Source organism: Prionailurus bengalensis, chromosome C2 (assembly GCF_016509475.1).
Source record: "Prionailurus bengalensis isolate Pbe53 chromosome C2, Fcat_Pben_1.1_paternal_pri, whole genome shotgun sequence".
In the NCBI taxonomy this organism is placed as follows: domain Eukaryota; kingdom Metazoa; phylum Chordata; class Mammalia; order Carnivora; family Felidae; genus Prionailurus; species Prionailurus bengalensis.
Window position 1 is genome coordinate 117316940 of NC_057350.1, and position 22186 is coordinate 117339125.

At 36.0% G+C, this 22186-nt stretch overlaps 1 long non-coding RNA gene across 2 annotated transcripts in view; it reads right to left on the reverse strand.

Annotated features, from left to right (window-relative positions):
- Positions 1-225: 225 nt before the first annotated feature.
- The window catches only part of LOC122491881, a 94409-nt gene continuing 72448 nt past the window's right edge, over positions 226-22186 (reverse strand). Inside the window, exons 2-4 of one of the 2 annotated variants that reach the window (XR_006299472.1) lie at positions 4752-4820; positions 1669-1780; positions 226-408 (exon numbers count right to left, since the gene is read on the reverse strand). This is a non-coding gene — a long non-coding RNA (uncharacterized LOC122491881). Of the gene's footprint in view, positions 409-1668; positions 1785-4751; positions 4821-22186 lie in introns of both variants that reach the window. The other variant, XR_006299473.1, reaches the window with a different exon arrangement.

The following is a 22186-nucleotide window of genomic DNA, read 5'->3' on the forward strand; positions in this document are numbered from 1 at the left end:
ATGAGCAGTAAGCACAATTATTATTCCCAGTTGAGAGCCAAGATTCAAGCTAATGGTACACTTTTAACTACTATGATAGATTTAAGTGGAATAAGCATTTTATACTTAGCAAACCCTTTACAAACATCATCTCCTTTGTTTCTCATAAAAGCAATATTTGTAAGGTAGGTATTACTCCTCTAGTTTTCCCTATGGAGAAATGGAGGAAAAGAAGTAACTCGCCCAAGATCACAAAGCCAGAAGATGAATCCAAAATGAACGTTATCCAGGGCCGTTTCTGTAAGCGATGCTGCTGCGGCCTTTTAGGTCTTCTGGGAAGCTCTCCAGGCTCGCTCCCAGCACTCCTGGGGGGCAGCTAGGAAGCACTCGCTAAGCTCTGAGCTGCTCATCCTTTGTGGTTTAGCTTGGCTAAGACATGAAAAGAGACAGTGGAGAATAACAAATTATTTGGATGCCTGGAAATACTCAGCAGGTACAAATGACCTGTACAAATAATGTATTTATTAAATAGAATAAGGTCTTCCCACATTTCTAGCAGGAATTTTCTTGCATAAATTAACTTTGCTTAACCTTCTTCCAGTGTTCACTGGTATTTAGTAATGTGTCACTTCTGTGCAGCTCTAATAATAATGATGATGGTATTAAAAAGAATAATGAGGAAAAAAGGAGATAAAGAAATAGATATAAAAGTGTTAAATATTTTCCATTGATTTTATATTAAAACAATAACAATATTTGGCTATTTAACTTCTGGAAGATGTGTTTTTAGTAATTAGCTTCCTAGACCTGGTACAGGTGAAATGAAATGAAATAAATGTGATTTTTTTTCAGTTTTAGCATTTTGTGTAAGAAGCATTACAAAATGCCAAAAGAACTCCAACAAGAGATCTTATTTTTCTTACCTTAATCTAATTTCTCACAGAAATGTTAGACTAGAAATATATAACATATATTGGTTTACTTCTTAAGCTACCTCCTCCTGAAAGTAATATTTTGGTGGCCTTAAATATTATATCAAATTATAAAACGTAGAAAATCAGATGTTTATGCCTAAAGTGAAGAACGTAAACTGACTCAAAGCACAAAATGTTCCTATCTCTATATAAACTAGTTATGAATATTTTAAATTCCAGCACCCACTTGCATTCTGCCCTCTACTTGTCAATGTGCTTAGCTCCCTGCATATATATTAATCACAACTGTTGTATAAATTATTCTTATCACTGATGCAGTGAGAAAATCCCTAGTAGTCTCTCAATTATGGCTAAATTATTTTCTGAGGCTTAGGGTGACAACAACAATACTAATAGATGACTTTTAGCTAATGTTTACTTTGTGCTAGGCACTTTGTTAATTTTGTTCAAGCCTCACAATTCCATTGGAAAATGTATTATTATTACTATTACTATTACTATTACTATTACTATTACTATTACTATTACTGTTATTATTACTATTAGTGAGGAAGCTGAGGCTCCAGTCATGCAGCCAGTAGAAATGAAACTAGGAATTATAGCCAAGCATCTCAACCTTGTAGAGTTTTTAACCACTATGTTATACTATATCCAAGAAGTACCAAGCAAGGCCTTGACCTTGGCACTTCCCTCATTTACATTTCCCTCTGTGTTGTCAAGCAGATTGGTTTGCCAGGGAAATTTTAGAACTCACCAGACTTCCTGGAAGAACTTCAGACTAGGGATGCCTCAGAGACCATGCCATATCAAACCCAGCTCCCAAGAGTCTTTCCAGTTTAAAGCCACATCCTAGAGCTTCCCAGGAGCTGTCTTATGGGGGAAGGAAACCATTAGTCAGTCACCTGAACATCTGTAACATTGAACAGCCATTTCAAGAGCCAAAGATTTGCCCAGTACGTTTTAGGCCCTCTCTTGGGAACAGAAGGTCACCCCACTGGTTTATAAAGTTGAAAACAAGCTCTTAGTCAAGTGATGGATGTGGCATCATTGCACAAGATGTTTCCTGAGCACTGTCATCCTGTTCTTGGATACCTTAAAACAAATTCTGGGACTCAGGTTAGCAAGCAATCTATTAACTATATTCGTGCTGAACAGCAAAAGTTTAGGTGAATTGAATATATATCCTGAAGTCATATACTGGAAACTTTCTTCAATGACCATATCTTTTCAGTGAGCATAACAAGAAAAGGAAGGCTAAAGAAGAATGAGAAGTGGAAGGAAGGAAGGAAGGAAGGAAGGAAGGAAGGAAGGAAGGAAGGAAGGAAGGAACAGAGGGAGAGAAGGGAAAAAGGGAGGGAGGGAAAAAAAGAGGGAGGAAGGAAATAGTCATTTGAAAAACTTTAAAAATTCAAGTCCCATAATCCTACTATAGAATTAGCTAGTACTTGTCTTATTTCTCACATGAGCTGGAAATTTTGTCTAGCCCTGACATATTCCTGGGGTGCATAATATGTAAATTTGATCCATGAGATGAGGTACACTATCAGATAATAAATGTGACTTGTTTTTTTAAGATGACATTTTAGTGATTTATGTGTATCTGTTTTAATGCATTTATAGAAGCTTTATAAATCTGATTTAGATATGTGAACTGAATTTTTACTTTTATATGATGCCACTATTAGAAAAGTATATTTTTCTTATAACCGAATAAAATGTATGTAGGGCTTTAGATGTGTGTGTTTTCTACATGCAGTTTCTATACTTTTATATGTTATACAACTCTATAAGTTTGTGTGTTGACCCATATTCAAGGTGTATATCTGAAATACATGTAATTCAAATGTTTGTATGTTAAATTTATATTTATAAATAAAATAGGAGGGATTATTATTTAATCAAATTTAATTTTTATATCTTTATAAATTAAAAAACGCCTCCCTTGAGTATCCTGTTACATAATAGGTATAAAATATCATTTGTTTAATTAATTAATATGGCATAAATTCATCTTTTCTTACACCATGTTTAACTGACAGAAAATACCTGGTCACTAAGTTGAATGTGATCTCAGATACTTAAAATTATTGCCTCTCTCTTCTCTTTCCATGAACTAGGAGAGAATCAGGAGCCTATTATGATGAAAACAGAGTTTTTGTAGAGCGGGCTTTTAATTTTTTATGAGAAAATGAAGGGATTATGCTAAAGAATTATCAATACATAATTTTATACTTTAAATCCTCATTAATAAAAGTCAAATGTTACCTTAAAGGCTAATAACTTATTTGTTTTTAGTGTTAAATAGCAAACACCTAAGAAAACACCCTAAGTAGACCTGAACAGTGTGAGCCTGGGACAAAAATGTAAAGGGCAGGCAGAAGCAAGTTCACAAAGGGCCTGACAGGTCAGAGTCAGGAGTGTGGATTTTTATACTAAATACAGGAAGAGGCCATAGAATGGTTTTCATTTGTTTTAAGTCATGTTCATTGAGATATAATTTATCTCACGTAGAGATAATTTGGGATAGAAGCTCCTCACAGACTTTCTAGAACAAATATCAGAGTTAAAGGAAGGTGCTTTAAGAGGATGGATTTATTCTCTTATTTTTTTTCTAAAGGACACTTAAAGCATTCTATGGAACTGGGTCTCCCTTTCTCTCTGAAAAATAGATATATATGTCTACGTATATAATTATTCTAAACAATAAGTGTATATATAATAACTTTTACTACATTCATATATGTGATGGTTATATATCCTATATATCCTGTATATATTCTATATATATAAAATCATCATATATATGCATGTTATGAAATTAACCCTTTTCATGTACATAACGGTTTGATGATTATAGACAAATATGTAAGTTGTGTAACTACCACAATCAAGAAATAGATCATTCTGTCACCCCAAAGAGTTCCCTCATGTCCTCCACCCCCTAGCAACCACTGATCCCATCTTTGTCCCCATAGTTTTTTCCAGGATGTCATTTAATGGAATCATGTAGCCTTTTGTGTCTTGCTCCTTTCACTTAGCGTAATGCCTTTGAGACGCATCCACGTTGTTAAGTGTATCAATTGTTCATTATGGCTGAAAGAATTCCATTGTGTGAATGCACTATTTGTTTATCCATTCACTGGTTGATGAACATTTGCGTTGTTTCCAGTTTGGGCCATTACGAATAAAGCTATAGAAGCTTTTAAAGAAGGAGTGACATGATCTGGCATAAACTTAAAAAAAAATCCTTCCGGCTCCCATATAAAGAATACATTTTAGTGGGAGGCCAGAGGCAAGGAAACCAGCACAGCAGTCCAGGTGACAGAAGAAGGTACTTGCTCAAGTGAAGACACAGAGAAATCAATAGAATCACAATACTTACATTGAAAGCACAGTGTAGAGCATTTGCAGTAATGAAAAAGTGGGGAAAATCAAAGATATTTCCTTAGTTTTTGTCTGGAGCAACTAGATTACTGCACACTCCTCATTTCCAGTTACCTACCTCCATATCACATTAGCATAACAACTCCGTGGGTATCAGTTAGTAAAATTAAATTTGGGACAAAAAAATTTGAAAATATAGAATTGTCTATGAAATCGACCGTCTATCATCCAGTCCACAAAAGCAAATCTTCTGTGACAGGCAGGTAACTTCTAGAATCTTGTACTGAGTCTCTACAACACTGTTTCAACACAACACAATTTAAGTTATTTTCAGAATTACGCGTGGAACACTAAGATTAGATAATTTGGGGAATTTTAAAGCCTGTCACACTCCCATTCTTGGTCTAAATACTGATTTAAGAAAAATATTAGAACTGTGAGAGCCTCGCTTACACTGGGCAGCACGTCATCCTGAGATTATTCCCAAGGTCGTTCCAATTCCATAGAATGAACTGAGTCCCCCTGGAAAAAAAATCAGAGGTAAACACATCCTTACAAAGTGCCTCCTTTAAACTTGGAGAATTGTACACTTGTCCTTCACAGTTTATAGAGGGGCTTCTACCCCAAATCCTCTACTTCTAATTAATAGAGTTTATGGACTGGATTGTTTTTACTCTGTCCTCAGTAATTACAGAGGTTGAACCCATATTTTGGTTTTTGAATATTCGATACATATAACCATGTAAAAGTGATATCATTTCCTCAAGTCACCTACATTTATATATAAACCAACTCTTCATTTTTTGCTGCGTATAATAGAGTCTGTGTGCTTAAACTCTTAGAAAGCATTTGGGGTGAGTTCTACTTTCTCTGTACCTGGAGACATATAAACATAAAATAAATTACCAGCAGTGAGGACCGACCTTTGCCTCCATCATCCCACGGGGAGATAAAAATATCCTTTTACTTAATTTTGAACCTATTTTTATATTTCTATTTTTATATTTCTGAAAAGGCTTAATTCTAAAGATTCATATTTCTCCTGATTTTCAGGTTAGAGATTTTTTTTGTCCATACCTCTTTTCTGCCTTTTTCTATAATAACAAAAGAATCCATAAATTGAAAATCACGTGATGGTATTTGGTGAGCCTTCATAGCTTCACAGTGTGGCAGCCTCATTTTCAGTTACAGAGTGTCTGTCTGTGTGTGAATGATGTATTAGAACATGCATATATATATATATATATATATATATGTATATATATAAAATCAGTCAATATTATGATCTTCTGTGTGAACAAATATGAATGTGTGAATATCAGTGATAGCATCAAATTCATAAAATATTTATTTAGCTGCTTATTTTGTTGATTACAGGCGTATTTTAGACTTTACAAGAAAAACTATTTCTAGATTTTGCACATATATGTGATTTTCTCAAGTTTCGCATTTCCATACCATATTGTCTAACTCAGAACTACTGAAATAGATTAATTTTTGTAATAAAAATAAAACTCCACTGAGCTTTTGGAATAAAAAATGATAATAACCAGTGTTTACTGTTTTCCCCTGTTCTTGACATTGATTTTTAAAGCCGATGGAAATGAAAAACCTTAGGCCCTCCTGCGCTATGGATCACCTTACTGACAAAATTACTTGGTTAATTTTTTATTTTAATTTATGTTAATTTTTTATTTAGTGGGTGTCTACATTGTACCACACACTGTGTTAAGCATTGGGAATAAAGACAAACATGAAATGGCCCTGTCCTCCAAACAAAAGTTCATTTTTCAGTAAAGAGACATTATACCATAATGACTATAAATTGGTTCAAAACTAATAATATCAAATAACTTTGCAAAACTCTGCACACAATGATGAGTATATATGTGTGCACACACACACATATACTATTCCAAACTTTGCCAAGATACACATCCCTGACATTTTGCATCCTTCCCTCACCAAACGTTCAAAAGACTATCCCACTGCCATTTAACAACACATACATGTTATGTATATAAAGCAGCCACTTTATGAATTGTTAACTTGGAATTTTATAGTATTTTTATTGCACATGATACAGTTCATAAGTATACCTCAGTACACACATTAATTTAAACTATGACCGGCTTGCTGACTTCAGGCACTTTTTCATTCTGAGTTTCAATTACTTATCTGTAGAGTGGGTGTATAACACCTGCCTCATAGGGTAATTATCAGGATTTGCTAGGACAGTGTAGGTAGCGGCCACTAGCTGACTTTAGAGCTGAATAAATGGTAGTTATTTCCACCAGCAGCAGTGGTGGTGTCATTGCTAATCAAACTCTGCCACAGTGTTTGTTGCCAACAATAGGCACAAGTCGGCCAGCTGGGTGGCTTGAATTCCGAATTCAGCTCTGCCACCTGACCACAACATTTCACTCTCAGAACTTCTGTGTAGAAGTGACATTGTCCTATGTAACAGTTCTGAACATTTTAATTGAACTACAGTAGAATCCCTTCATCGTACACACATTAAAACGCAGTCGATTTCCTTCTAGACTTGTTGTAAGGCCCTGGAAATACAAAGATACATTAAACAAAGGCCTCTGTCAGAGTAAAATCTTGAAAGGAAAATACATTGGTAGGCAACTAATGACAATGCAAGGCAAAGCATACTATAAGAGAAATATGTACAAGTTATTACGACCAAGGAAGAAGTGACAATGTCAGAAGAAAAATGGTTGGGAAAGGCTCTATAGGACTTTATGACCAAACCTTTATAATAAGTCATTTTCTAATGTTGATTTATTGTGTTCTGTATGTTATATTTGGGGGAAAACATATATCCTATATATATCCTACACATGTGCACAGACCCTTCTAAACGCTGGGTGCCTTCCATACAAGTAGGGAAGATTTCTCTCCAATCTCATGCACGGGGGCTAAGGCATGTTAAGAAACACATGGGTATATTAATACAGCTACCATATGTGCCTATAATCCATATATCAACAGGATAACTTTCTCAGAGAAGCCTTCCTAAGCAATCTAACTGTACCTTTGACTACTCTCGGAACTAGTTCATGCTATGTTCTTCATAGAACTCAACATTAAATTGAAATTATATAGATTCTTAGATTTTCTTCCTCCCTCTCTCCTTTCCTTCCTTTCTCTCTTTCCTTCTTTCTGTGTGTGTTTCTCAAACTAGAATATAAACTTTAGGAAGCCAGGAATTTCTCATGCTTCCCTGCTGTGTCCTCGATGCTGAGAATCCTGCCTGGCACGTGATTGGTAACCAAGAAATTTGTACTAAGTGGATAAGTAATGAATGCATACAGAAATCCATACATGTATTAGCCCCATAATCCCAAAAGCACTAGTCTCATTCTTACCAGCCATTAAACCTTTGAGTGTATTGAGTTTCCAGAAAGCCTGTGAATTCGATTGCCAAGTATAAATGACTCAAAAATACATAACCACATGAATTTCATTAATTCTACCGACAAACATAAATGAATCTTGCCTCCTGTTTATCATGATTCTCACATGCATTTTTTTCTATTTGTAAAAAAATAGTTGTATTATTAAAGCTACAGCAACTATATCAATGGTTTATGAAACTTGCATATGGAGATGAGAATATTTCTTAAACTCCACATTTCTTAAACTCCACTAAATATCTGAATTTATGTTTTGTTTAGTGGTGGAAAAAAATCCAGTTGCACTGACTATCATCACATATTTACCCATATCTTAATTATACTGCAACAATATCAAAGCCTATAACATACGTAGAATTTTTATCACGTCTCCGGTTTAGCTACATTTTTTCTCACCCAGCCCCCAGGAAAATATTCATGAGGCAAAACTGGCAATACAAAAATAATTATTTGAAAAACATTATATGAGGTGAGTTGTTGCTTCTCTACTGGATGCCAGTTTAAATTGAGCTAATTTGTTTTACCAGTAGCTTAAGAAAACCCCCAGCACAGCGGCACGACAATTATATCCAGGTGCAAGGACTTAATTCAACAAATTCTAGGTGGATCCTTCCAGTCTGCACGGTGGGCCCCATTCTCAGCTGTGGCTAAGAACAGATGCCTTGAAAAGCCTCTGTAAACATGATCCAGTCAGTCCTTGAATAGAGATGTTGAAATGTTTCCAAAAAAGAAAAAAAAAAAAAAAAGGATGTGATATTCTTATGACCATAATTCCAGTGTATACACCATTGAAGAAAATGACATGGTAGGAATTATTTTACATATGTGAACAAAATAAGAAAAGTAATTTATTCCTCTGGATTATTTTTGTCATATACAAAGCATATATACCTTTAAAATTATAAATGTTCATATAGGTTTTAAGATAAGTTATAACTATAACTATATATTATATATATACATGCATATGGTGTATATATAAAAATTAAAACCATTAACACCAATATACACATTGCAAATAGTTTCTGACAGAACTTTAGTGATGCTCTAGATGAGAAAAGTGTGGAATGTCAGATGAGGAAAATGAGCCTCTGAAAGATAAATATGCTTGCCCACGTTCACGGAGCAGCTTATGTAGAGAAAAGACTATAGTATAATTGCCCATAACCTCCCTTTTTAAAATTCATGATTTTTTTAATTAAATAAATTCAGGCTCTTGCCTTATTAACTTTTTAAATAACTTTCGTTAAATTATATTGAGCAACATAAACAAAAGCCTTTCGTGTTTTCAGGGCCAGAAATAAATAGCCAAGTAATGAGTATTTTATTTTTCCAGCATACTTCTAGATAATAGTTTTCTCAGAATCTGTTGTTTGTCTTTTCACTAATTGCTAAGTTAGATAGGAAACAATTTCTAACTTAATATTGTAGCAAACTGCCTTTTTAAAATTACTAAAATACACATGTGCAGACATGCACTAGGTTTGGATATATTTAAAATTTAGTGCTAATTATTAGTATAGTAAGACCAGCAGGTAAGTATGCGGGTCTCTATAACTTTCAGTTTTCCAGTGTTGCTAAATCTAAATCTGTTAACAGATGACTACCCAGATTATTCCAGATTGGGAATTATATCATAAGAGATAGTTATTTTGGCCACTCTGTCATTTCCAATTTTACCCCAACCAAGAGTTTTCTACCAGTTTTTTTAAGGAAATTTTTTCTTTAAAACGTCTGATAATGTCCACATTATTTTTATTTTAAAATAAAGCCATAAAACTATTTTTTTTCAGAATAATATGTAAACATTAACAATACTAATTAGAGGTAAGCCAGACGATTTGAATTAAACCATTAGGTAGTGCTTATTCAGATGTAATGTGAATAGTCTGGACATTTTGAAAAACATCCAAATGGGACGCAAATAAAAAACTGTCAAAATCTAAAACAAGTTCAGCCAGGCGTACAAGACCAGTTCCCATGAACTGAAAGAAAAAATTAAAAGCAGTCAGATGTCCTAAAAAATCTTAAAGCTAGATAACAACTTTTCTCCTCTTTTGCTAGTGGATACTAAAAGAAGATTTGATACATTGAAATCTCCAGGGCAGAGATTTTAGATAATTTTGGATAATAATCTAGCAATTTATATCCTCATTATGCCAATTTTTCTCTTATGTAAAAAAAAAAAAAGAGATTGGATGTGATATTCCACTTAAAGCAGCAAGATTATAATTCCACCATGGTATCCCTATCCAAATAATAAACCTTACCTCAAAGAATCAAGCTTTAATTGCTTCATTGTAAAACAAAATTTAAGTTGTCAGATAGAAAGCCAACTTCCTATTTGAGGGAGAGAAGGTATTCTACACTGAGAACAATTTAAAACAACAAAGCAACATGCAGAGTGTTCAAAAGCAAAGAAAGATATGTTGACAATCATTTTTCTTCTTTCAACAAGTATTTCTTTAACATTAATCAATATTAAGAGTCAAGGTACAAAAATACATAAAAACTTAAGTCTGATCTTTTAGGCACCCAAATTTTCATAAGGAACAAAACACTATTATAAAGAAAAACATTACATTTCATTAAATATTTTAACAAAAAATCATTTGTCTACATATTATTATTATCATTTTTTGCGGGGGGGGGACAGAGAGAGACAGAGCATGAACGGGGGAGGGGCAGAGAGAGAGGGAGACACAGAATCGGAAACAGACTCCAGGCTCTGAGCCATCAGCCAGAGCCCGACGCGGGGCTCGAACTCACGGACCGCGAGATCGTGACCTGGCTGAAGTCGGACGCTTAACCGACTGCGCCACCCAGGCGCCCCTACATATTATTTTTTAAGTTTATTTGAAAATAGAGTGTGTATTTAAATGAGGCTACCTAAGTTTAGATACTAGTGCCATTTTTTTTACTCAGGCCAACAAAAATTTATGATTCCATTTCATATTCTAAATATCTGATGAAGCCTGAGAATCAAACATGAGAAAACTTGACTTGTAAAGTGAACTCCAAATAATTAAAATCACCCCAAAATTCTTAATAATATGTTTTCACACAAGAATGTAACCAGAGATAGGAGAAACAATTCCCAATCTCCTGGGATCCTTATTACAAAACTTATTCTAGAACATTAAAGCTTATGAGTGACGTTGGAGATGAGCTGGTACAATGCTTCCATTTCTCAGGTCAGAAAACCAAGTCCCAGAGACAATGAGTGATTTGTGACTCGAGTCATTGTGACACAGACTTAGGACGCAAGTCCCTTGTATTCCAGTCTGGAGAACCCCAACATCGTACTATGCTAATCCGCAGCTAAAGTTTATTATTATTTTTCCATGTGTAAAATACATGCACTGAAGTTGGTGGTCGTATAAAGAAAGAGGAGTTTCAAACTGCTCAACTTTACAAAATCAAGTTGTTTTGTGTGAAAATTGTATGAACATCTACCCCCACCCTCTGGCCCAAGTTGTAGTGGACTGTGTTTTAGGCAAATTACTCTTTATTCTGATAAACCCATGAGACAAGTGAAGTTTGAGTATTAAAGAGTATTGAAAATGTTAAACATGGCAAGTGACCCAGAATTTCTTAAACGAAGGACAGGTAGCAAGAAGCAACTGGGGGAAAAAGTCTCTAGAGAAGGAAGAAGGAAATATTGTCATCTGATGTAGAAAATTACTTTCATGGAGGCATCTCTCTACTTGCTGGATGGGATACTGCCCAATTCAGGAATCTCTTAATAAAGACAATGAGATCTTTAAAACATGACTTTAACTTCTTGAAGTCATTGAAAATTATGTTGCCCATGTTAAGGTAAATGTGCTACAAATATCTAAAAGTCATATCTAAGAGCATACATGATACATATCCTATTCTTCACACTTTTACCTCTGTATCCCCACTGGGTAGAACTGTGCAACATAGCAAAAAAAAAAAAAATAAGTCTCTTGTAACTTATGTAAAACCGATGGAGATTATGATAAAACAGAGAATATCACTTCTCCACCGAATTGTTAATATGATTTTTAGCACAGTTTAACAATACAGTTTAATTTTAGCTTCAAAGAACATTGTTTTTAATTTCAATTTTTTTTCTGCTTATACTTTACAATAGATAATTACAAGTGTAATCATTATTGGTCATTGGCCATTAATTTGTTTCAGTGTATGTACCTCAGTGGGCAGTAATTACTGCACAGCCTTCAATAAGATATCATTAACAAAATGAGAAGACCGAGAAAATATGTTAATTACTGTAAGTGCTCCATTGGTTCCTCCCTGGAATAAACAAGTCTAACAATTAAGATCACACTTACTTTTTGCCAGATTATATTATGCAGTGCAAAAAGAAGGGGGGGGCGGGGAAGACACTGCTATATAGTTTGAAGAAAAGATATTTGGAGGAATTAATATTATTTCCCCTTTAAATTCAAATCAGCAAATCTAATGACCCAAAGATAGAAACCAGCTTTTGCACCAAGCAGCAATTTCATAAAAGCTCACTGTTAATAATGGAGGGAAAAACTAATTGACTACTGTGTCCTATTACAATGAGAAATATCACAAAATTATGTAAATGTTTTAATATTTTTAAACTATCGTAGAGCAAGTTAAATTGATTTCCTATTAGTCCGCGTATAAATAGACTGGGGAATGTTTTAAAGGCTCTAATTAAGAACTTAACAATATACCAAACTCACTTAGATCCTAATTGGTTTTGGTGTCCAGTGTAGAGTTCCAAGTATTTCTTAGCATGGCATGGATAGTGTGTTCTAACTGAAAAGCGTAATCAAGATATCTGCCCATTCGATTCTCTTTGGCTTTTAATCTTTGTTTTCCAGTTCATCGCTAAGAATGTTAGTCTTTCCTAAGCATTTGTTTTGTGCATCTTCAGATATTACCTATATATGTTTCCCATTGCTGTTCATTTAGACCTTCCCTGCAACTGGGTTTGCCTTGTATCACAGATCCAAACCCCGCAGCTGTTCCTGCCTTTCTTTTATTGTCCTGAGCAAGGCACATCTCATTTCACCCTCATTCTTCCGCAGTTGCAGGCCTTTCCAATCTCCCTTCCAACTGCTCCAGCTGTACCTTTTACAGCCCAGCTGTTGGGAGCCTTTTACAGAGACCTCCTCTTCCTGACCTCAGGCAACTCCAACCCTCCACTGCTGATTCCCTAGTCCTTTCTGACCTCTTTCAGGCTGGTTCAAGTCCTTCGATTCCCCCTTGACCTAAGCTACCTCAAGTTGATTTGAACTTGATTGCAACCGTTTCTAAAATTACAGGATCAACGACAAACAATGAAAACTTCTCACACAACATCATAACCATTAATACTTAAGCAGTAAAAAATTTTCCTAAGTGTATACTTTAATAAGATTTGCAAGTAGTGTTGTCTGGAAGAGTAACACCAATAATAATTGAAGTCAAAAGATAGCAAGCTGAATAGACCACCACGGTTCATGATAGACTGCCTTCTAGCACTCTTTATAGTACTTATTCAGAAACTTGAACAGCTAGATGTGTTTCTCTTTGAATGATCTGAAGAGTCTTTCAGCAATGGTGATAACCCAGAAGCTTTCAAAACTAACAAATTATCAAGTGTTTCAAAATACAGCCATCACCAATGCAAATATAAAACCATCTGACCTCTGATCTTCTCCTTCAGAACTCTTTCTTACATTCCCAAAGACCCCAGGACTTCCCTCTATAAGAATACTTATTATTTTGAATTGTAGTTCTCTGTTTGTTTGCCTGTCTCCCCCAGTGGACTAAAAAGTCTTAAGGAAAGTGGACTATGTATGTCAGATACAACTATGTATGCTAGATGAGTTAATTGAGTAAATGGCCTCAGGTATTACAAAAAAAGTTTTAGAAGGTAACAAAGTAGTTATGAGACAAGGTTAGACTTTAAGTATTTCTGGATATTTTAAAAAGAATGTGGATTCGGGGCGCCTGGGTGGCGCAGTCGGCTAAGCGTCCGACTTCAGCCAGGTCACGATCTCGCGGTCCGTGAGTTCGAGCCCTGCGTCAGGCCCTGGGCTGATGGCTCAGAGCCTGGAGCCTGTTTCCGATTCTGTGTCTCCCTCTCTCTCTGCCCCTCCCCCGTTCATGCTCTGTCTCTCTCTGTCCCAAAAAAATAAATAAACGTTGAAAAAAAATTAAAAAACAAAAAGAATGTGGATTCATTTTTCATGTGATTTATTGGGTTTGTTGTTTATAATTATAATCTCAATTTTAAGTATATGTGTCTATCAGTTTTAAAAATTACTGTAGTATTCTTTCAACTTTGACAGGGCCATTCTGAGTCTTTAGAGAGTAGAGTATCTACCTGAAAAGTTTCAGATTTCTATGCGACTTACATAAATTTATCTGTTTATAGCAGTGCTTATATATCATGGTGTACACATACATACTAACAACTCAGGTATCTAACAACAAAGATTATATTTCTACTTTGTGGAAATAACATTTCTATAGACACTACATCTCAGGAGGACACAAGTTCTTACTTTCACTAAAAATTCATTTATCTTACAATAGAAAAGCAAACAAGAATCTAATTAACGAATTCTGTAATAAATTATTTCCCTTTAACACACATAAACAAACATGGCAACAAATCTAAATCTAAGAAATTCATAACTTTAAAATAACAATTAAACCCAAATATAGTTTTAAGTAAGAGAAGGAAAGATAATACCTATCACTGAAATAAATCCATTCTCCATGGTGTCAGAGTATATCCAGACATTACACAATTTTTTCAAACATTATATTTTTAAATGAGTGTATAATGATCATTAGCAACTTGGAAAATGATTGTCAAAATAATGAGAAAAAGAAAGCTCACAAGAGGCCTCAAAATGTATACCTCTTCAAAAGTATTCCTATCGTGTAAAAGTAAACTTAAAATTTAAGTTTGAGGGGCAGGAGGGTGGCTCAGTTAAATGACTGACCACCTCTTGGTTTCAGCCCAGGTCATGATCTCACAATTTGTGAGTTCAAGACTCTCTGAGCGCTGACAGCTCAGAGCCTGCTTGGGATCCTCTCTCTCCCTCTCTCCTGCCAATTCCCTGCTCATGTGCGCTCCCTCTCTCTCTCAAAATAAATAAATAAACAAAAAAATCCATTTGACTTCGGCTACTACTGGCCATGGGAATTCATACCTTGCAATGACAACACTCATCTAATTATATATACTTTTTTTTTTCCAAGAAATTCATGAAGCCAACACTGAAGCATGATTCTGCCTCTTCATTCCTCTCCCAGATTTGTCCCGCCTTTACCTAATGGGACTTGTGGTCACCAGTTCCCAGAAATTATTTTTAACTCATTATCACAGTATTTTTCAGAATACACTTAACATGCCTTAGTTTTTTCATTTGAATTATTTATAGAATTTTAAGAAACACCCTAACCTCTTCTTACTCCTTACTATAGCCACAGTAAAAAATCAAAGCTTCATTTACTGCATTGGAGAGGGGCAGGATGTTGGAACTCCCTTCTACTGTTAAACAGACAGAATAGAGTGCTGGTTCCCAATAAAAACAACCTTAATTATTTTTTTTAAATCCCCTATAGCACAAGCCAGTCACTTAGTAGAAGCTCAACAAGCACTTGTTGACTGGTTCTTTAATTCACACTAAAATAAAAAGGATGCTGGAAGCGCAATTTTCAGCTTCCATCTACAGACCCCATTAGTCAAGAGAAAGATGTCATCCGTTGGCACATTCGTTCCTGGTGGGAATATAAATTTCTGTAGGCAATTTAGCAAAGTGTCAAAAGTCGTTTGTTGTTGTTGTTGTTGTTGTTGTCGTTGTTGTTGTTTAAAGTACATACCCTTTAACCCAACAATTCTACTTCTGGGAATTTTTTTTAAGGAACTAACCTTTAAAGTTAAATACACGTTTAAGTAAACTTTAGGTCACAGGAATGTTATCAGACTGTTGCAAACATTCATGAAAACTGCTAGTAACAAAAACCTGTAACAAGAAATTGACTTTAAAAGTACAAAATTATAGTACAATCAAATAACGATACTACAAATAACAAGGAAAGGAGTGTGAGATATATTGCTAGGAAAATAGACAATACCACACAGCAGAATATATAGAACATGAGACTGTTGTCATACGTATTTGTGATGGCAAAGAAGACAACGTAATGTTGAACTTGCTTCCCCACCCCCAGAATTTCTTAGTGTAAACAGAAAAGATGGTTTGCTATCCTATGGTCTAAAACTTATAAACATCCCACTGGCCGTCCTATCTTCCCTCTGACTGGAGGCTGATGGCCAGGAATCTTCAGTAGCAAGGTTAATGATGACACTGCCCTGAGTGACTGTATGGAGCAGAGCATGAGGGACCTCGGCCCTTCCCCCATCCTCCAGTCTCGGCCCCCACCCCCCCACCCGACACTGCTGGCAACCCCCTCCAGAGTAAGAAATAAACGATTGTGTTCAGCCACTGATATTTTAGAGGCATATCTATGTCAGCAGTTGCAATATCCCAATATTATTCATAGAAAGACTTAAAAAACTATAGATGTACATCAAAATGTTAATAGTAATGGTGATTCATTTTACATCTTATATTTTTACATCTTATATTTTTCTTGCTTGAACACCTATTTGGCAATAAAAATTTTTTGAGAGTGGAGGGGGGGCAGAGAGGAGGGGGAGAGAGAATCTCAAGCAAGCTGCACACCCAGCTCAGAGCCCAGTGGATCTCATGACCCTGAGATCATGACCTGAGCGGAAATCAAGAGTCGGATGCTTAACTGACTGATCCACCCTGCACCCCTGTAATACAAATTTTTTTGGAAAGGAAATGTTCAGTAGTAAAAACCTCACAAATGGGATTTTGGATCCCTAAAGGTATGGTTTCCAAATATAGAAATCATATTCTTCAGAAAATAATTGAAGCATCATTTATAATTAGTAGCTTTATAGGGGCATTTTTGCCTTGGTGAATGTCCTTAACAAAAGCCATAAATTATCCTCTTAACTGTTGCTAATATGGAGCAAGCTCTACTACAAGTCCATTTCCACCCCTCAAGTCCTGAACAAATTAAATACCATCTCGCACCAACTCTCAGACATCTCTACACTTGACTGGATCGTCTTGACGAAATATGTCAGACCTGACAAATTTAGCTCTTAGAACGACTTTAACTCGGTTTTCAAGCCCTCTGACATAGCTGCCAAAACTCTGTTAATGTGATTTACAGTTAAATTAAACATAAAAACATCGTTAAAATAATGATAAAAGGTTAAGGCCTCAAGCTATAAATGCAGAGGAGAGAAGGCCATGCTGTGCTCTGGAGCTCAGTGAGCCTTGCTCAAGCAGCTCTGCCTGGGCTGGGTGGCTGGGCAAGAGCCAAGCAACGCCCATTTCAGTGTTTCGGAGCATGTATAGTCTGGGCATAAAAACACACTAAAACCCGTCTTGATCTGTAAAACGCAAAACAAAACACCGCACTTTTGTCTGGTTCATACTCTGCCTTTGCACAAGGCTCTTACACTTGACTGATCCTCATACCCACTTCACAGATGAGCAAACTGAATCCTAGTTGAGGTCAGTGTCAAGGGCTTTTAGAGAACAAAGATGTAACCCTTTCACCTCCACCACCATAATCCATGTCGGGCAGTCTGTGTCACTGTTTGCCTTCTCTTTGTGGACTGAGGTCCACCCTAGTGAAAGAAATCACACAAATCTGAGTTCTCGTCCATGGAGATGCCTCCTGAGAACTTCCCTCATCCTGCTTTACCACATCTGTACCAGTTCGGTGCACAGACTGACTTAAACTGTCTGTTTCTCTTCAAAGATTTTTCTACATTTGCTGGGCTGAACTCTCATCATTCAAAATCTTGCATCCCTGTAGGATGGTCTGCAAGCCATAACATTATCTTTGACCAGACTATGAACCCTCAGAGACAAAATATGTGCCATATCCAGCTTGATTACCCCAGATTGTAACATAATGCTGGGCTCATTGTAAGTTTGCAAAAATAAATATATAAATGAAGAGCAGAAACTACACTATTTTTAAAGACATATGAAATAAAGTGAAATCCACAGTTTCTGAATGACTCGGTGCAGTAGATCTCAACTTCTCTAGTTCTGCTAAAATAGTCATTTCGGTGTGTCCCTAACTACCAAGAACTTCTTTCTTACCCCAGCTTTGCCAGCTTTGCCTTACTCCAGCAATTAAAGGCTTTTAGTGGAAGCCCATAATTATTGCAAAGCTGAGACTAAAACTATTTGCCTTTATAAAATCTCCTAAGTCAATTTTCCCAGGGGTAGGTGTATAACTCACTAAAGATACTTCAGTCATTCATTCTTTCTGAAATTGTTTACTGAACATCCACTGAGTTGTAGGGACATGGGTTTAAATGATGCATCCAATCCAGTTTCTACAAACAAGTCGGAGACTAGTTAGGAAGAAAGACAAAACACAACAGAAAACTACAACTCTAATGCAGTGGAGAGATGCAGGGAGCATTAAGGGGTCACTCAGAGATGTACTGAGTGGAAGTGAGGACATCAAGGTAGGCTTCCTAGAGGAGGTAACCCTTGATCGGAGCCTTCATAAAGAGCTTGTTAGGTAGACAAAACAAGCGGGGGGGAGGGGGGGAGGTGAAGTTCCAAGTACAGAAGAGATGATATACAAAGCTACAGAGATGAAAGAAAAAAAACCAGTATGTGTGGCAAATAATAGGATCTTCAATACTAACGGAACATAAAAATATGTACACAGAAAGACTTAAGAGAGGAGACAAGGGAGGAAAGGAGGCAGCAGGCAAGGGATGATTATACACCATGTTAGAGTTTAGTCTGTGACCTCAAAGAATTATTATGTACACAAAAATCTCTTTTAAGTATTTATTTTTGAGAGAGTGAAAGCAGGGGAGGGAAAAACAGAGGGGGACAGAGGATTCTAAGCGAAGTGGTTTCTGCACTGGCAACAGCGAGCCTGATGTGGAGCTCGAACTCACAAACTGAACCTTGAGATCATGACCTGAACTGAATTCAGATGCTCAACCAACCAAGCCACCCATGTGCTCCACAAAAATCTCTTTTTGACACAAAGATTTATCATTAAAAGTGTATATACTGTCTAGTCTATTAGGATTTGATTGTTTTATGCCTAATATTAAAATACTTTTCTTAGATAATCCTGGAAGGGAATATGGATCCCATCATTTAGATCTTCTCTTAAATCCTTGGTTTTCTTTCTTGAAAGAAATAGGCTCTTCTTAGATCCTTTCTAAAGGGAACTGGTGTAGCTAAAGGATTCTCTCCTTGATCCTGTTGGTCCTGTTGGTGTTTTGTCACTCTGCCCTTGCTTTCTCTCTCACTGCCGTTGTTTCTCTTTTTTTCTTTATCAATAGTTTTGCCTTCAATGCCATTTCCACAAAGAGGCTTAGTAACCATCTCCTGACATTGTTTCCTAAGCCAACAACATGGAACGTTGGGTCAGAATACAGCTCTCTCCCGACCACCTTTATGCATCAGGCAGATCTTTTTTGCTTGTCATGTTGGCACTCATAAAACATCTGGGACCTCAGTCTGCCCTGAATCTTGAAAGAGTAGGGCATAAACCAAATTTTGGACTCCTCTGTTGATAATAACCCATTCAATATAGCACCTGGAGTGTTTTTTTTATTAGAGAGAGTGAGTGCTGTGCTAAGCGGCAGTGATGCAGTTTGATGGAACTGCCCCTGGAATGTAATAAAGAGCAGGGGACATGCTCCTCCGAGTGTGTTCCTGAATTAAAAGCCAATGGTTTAAGAGCTCACCGGAGAACCCAGGCAGGGAGAGATGCTTACTCCACGGCTGTTGGCGACACTGAGCATGTCATTAGTCTATTCTAGTTAGCTATTTACTTCCAGGTGCAACTCAAAGTGTAGCACAAAAAATATATATAGATATATACACATATGCATAACTTTATATTATGTTTGGTCCTGACTAACTCAGAAAACACATTCAAGCGCGAAGTGCCCCATCAGTGGTGAAAATGAAATTTTACTGCTAGTGGGTTCGAAATATGAGACCCATGCAACTGGAAGCAGTGTGCTTTGCAATTCCCATTTTTCCTTAGTTTACCCTTTGGAGGTCTAGTACAAAATCCTGCCTTTTCTATTTGAAAATATGTAGTATTATTGGGGGGAAGATCTGAAGTATTAATTTTTATTATTTATTTGCAATTACTATTCAAAATGAGTATCTAAATAGAGGTTCTTCTTCTTATTTTTACATGAAAGTCATAGCTCTACTACTTTTTCAGAGTGAGGGGAAATCCAAGAGCATGTTAATCAAAACTAGGGACCTGTTTGATGACAACACTAAATCCTAGGTTCAGATGATGTAATTCAATCATGCAGTATAGAAAGGAAGTATTCCAAAGGTCACTCCTTTCATAGTCCCTTTAGTAATGTAAGGCTGAAACTTCAGTTTTTAAAAAAAAACACACTGATTTTATTACTTCTTCTACCTTTGTGCTAGAGAATATTTTGCCAAAATAATTATAAACACCTTGCTTGTTCGGGGTACCTCTCAATAATTCAAATGACATTTTTTTTCCCAAAGAGAATCAACATGTACATTAAAGCACTCATCACATAAGACAGAATTCTGGTTTACAAGCTTACATTTCATAATTAATTTATTTTCATATAAATTATTCATAATTTATTTTCAAATAAATATCAATAGGCTAATATTTCCCTATCATAATCAGGATCTCGTTTTCAAAGTTTCTCAGTTATATACACTACTGCTGACCTTTCTTCACTGAAAGCTAACAAAATAACTGAAATAGTTTTTAAATAACAGTAACATCATCAACTATTGATATAAACTGTAATATATTTATGATAAGAGGAAACCAAAAGAGCCTAAGTTTGTGAACATAAAAACGATTACATGTTTTTCTAAGGACTAAACCTCGACTCATAATTATCAAAAGAATGAAATGCTTTAGATACCTCTGCATCACCTAGACAACATAGTTCAATTCCTCCTGATGCAGTTTGACATGCCACAACTCTAAAACCTAATCCAAGTCAAATCCTATTTTAATTGATTAAAAGAAATGGATATTTTCGGAGATCAAAAACGGCACATAATATCTGCATTATAGCTTCTATCCTTATTTCCACTTAATGATGATAAATGTTTATGATATGACAAAATGATATGTTTGTCTGCACTATTTGGGAACTTCCATGATTTGTAGAAAAGTTCTGTTTTTAATTAAAGTGTATTACACAACATCAGAATTTTTCTTCTTTATTATGCCAAGGAAGCATATGGAAACTTGAACTCTAAGATGTTACTGATTTATTCTGATGTTAGAGCATTTTGCTCCCATGTAAACATATCCTGTGACATGAATATGAATAGCTTTGTGCCCTAGAAAAGTCCATTATTATAGGTAGCACACGGTTTTGACACCTACACCATGAGGAAATATGAGAAAAACCAGTTTGCCAAGCAAGTCATTGTAAACATTTTGTGCACCCCTAAGCTATAGACAGAGATAATTACTATACCTGTTGTTTATTTTAAGTAGCCAGCTCAACTGTAATCTCTTCCTTGTTTTGCATTTATTGTTTTCAGCAGCTGAGTTGAAGTCTCCCTGCAAGATGTATAGACAAAGACTAAAAACGGACCCCAAAGTCTAAGCACACAGAAGTCAAAATCAAGGCAACCACAAACAAGCTAATAATATATTCTACACCAATGTTTGTGTTAAGAGTATATCCTTTCTCGGGGCACCTGGGTGGCTCAGTTAGGCATCCAACTTCAGCTGGGGTCATGATCTTCCGGTTTGTGAGTTTGAGCTCAGAGTCAGGCTCTGTGCTGATGGCTCAGAGCTTGCAGCCTGCTTCGGATTCTGTGTCTCCCCCTCTCTCTGTCTCTCCCATGCTCATGCTCTGTCTCTCTCTGTCTCTCAATAATAAATAAATGTTAAAAATTAAGAAAAAAAAGTATATATCCTGTCTTGGGGCACTCGGGTGGCTCAGTAAGTTGGGCCTCTTGAGTCTTGATCTTGGCTCAGATCAGAATCTCATGGTTGGTGGGATCAAGCCCCAAGTCTGGAGGCACAGAGCCTGTGTGGGATTCTCTTTCTCTGCCCCTCCCCTGTTCTCAGGGCACTCGTGTGTGTGTGTGTGTGTGTGTGTGTGTGTGTGTGTGTCTAAATAAATAAATAAAAACTTTTAAAAAAGAATATATCCTTTCTTAATTCAATCTTTCATAATCAAAAATATCCACTTTCACAAATGACATGGACTGTACCTTTTAAATTATATATTAAAAAACACTAAAAGTGTGCCACAAATGATTAATTTTTAAATGTTTTGGGGTTTTTTGTTTCTGTTTTTCTTTTTTATATTTGAGAGAGAGAGAGCGTGAGTTGGGGAGAGGGGCAGGAGGAGAAGGGAGG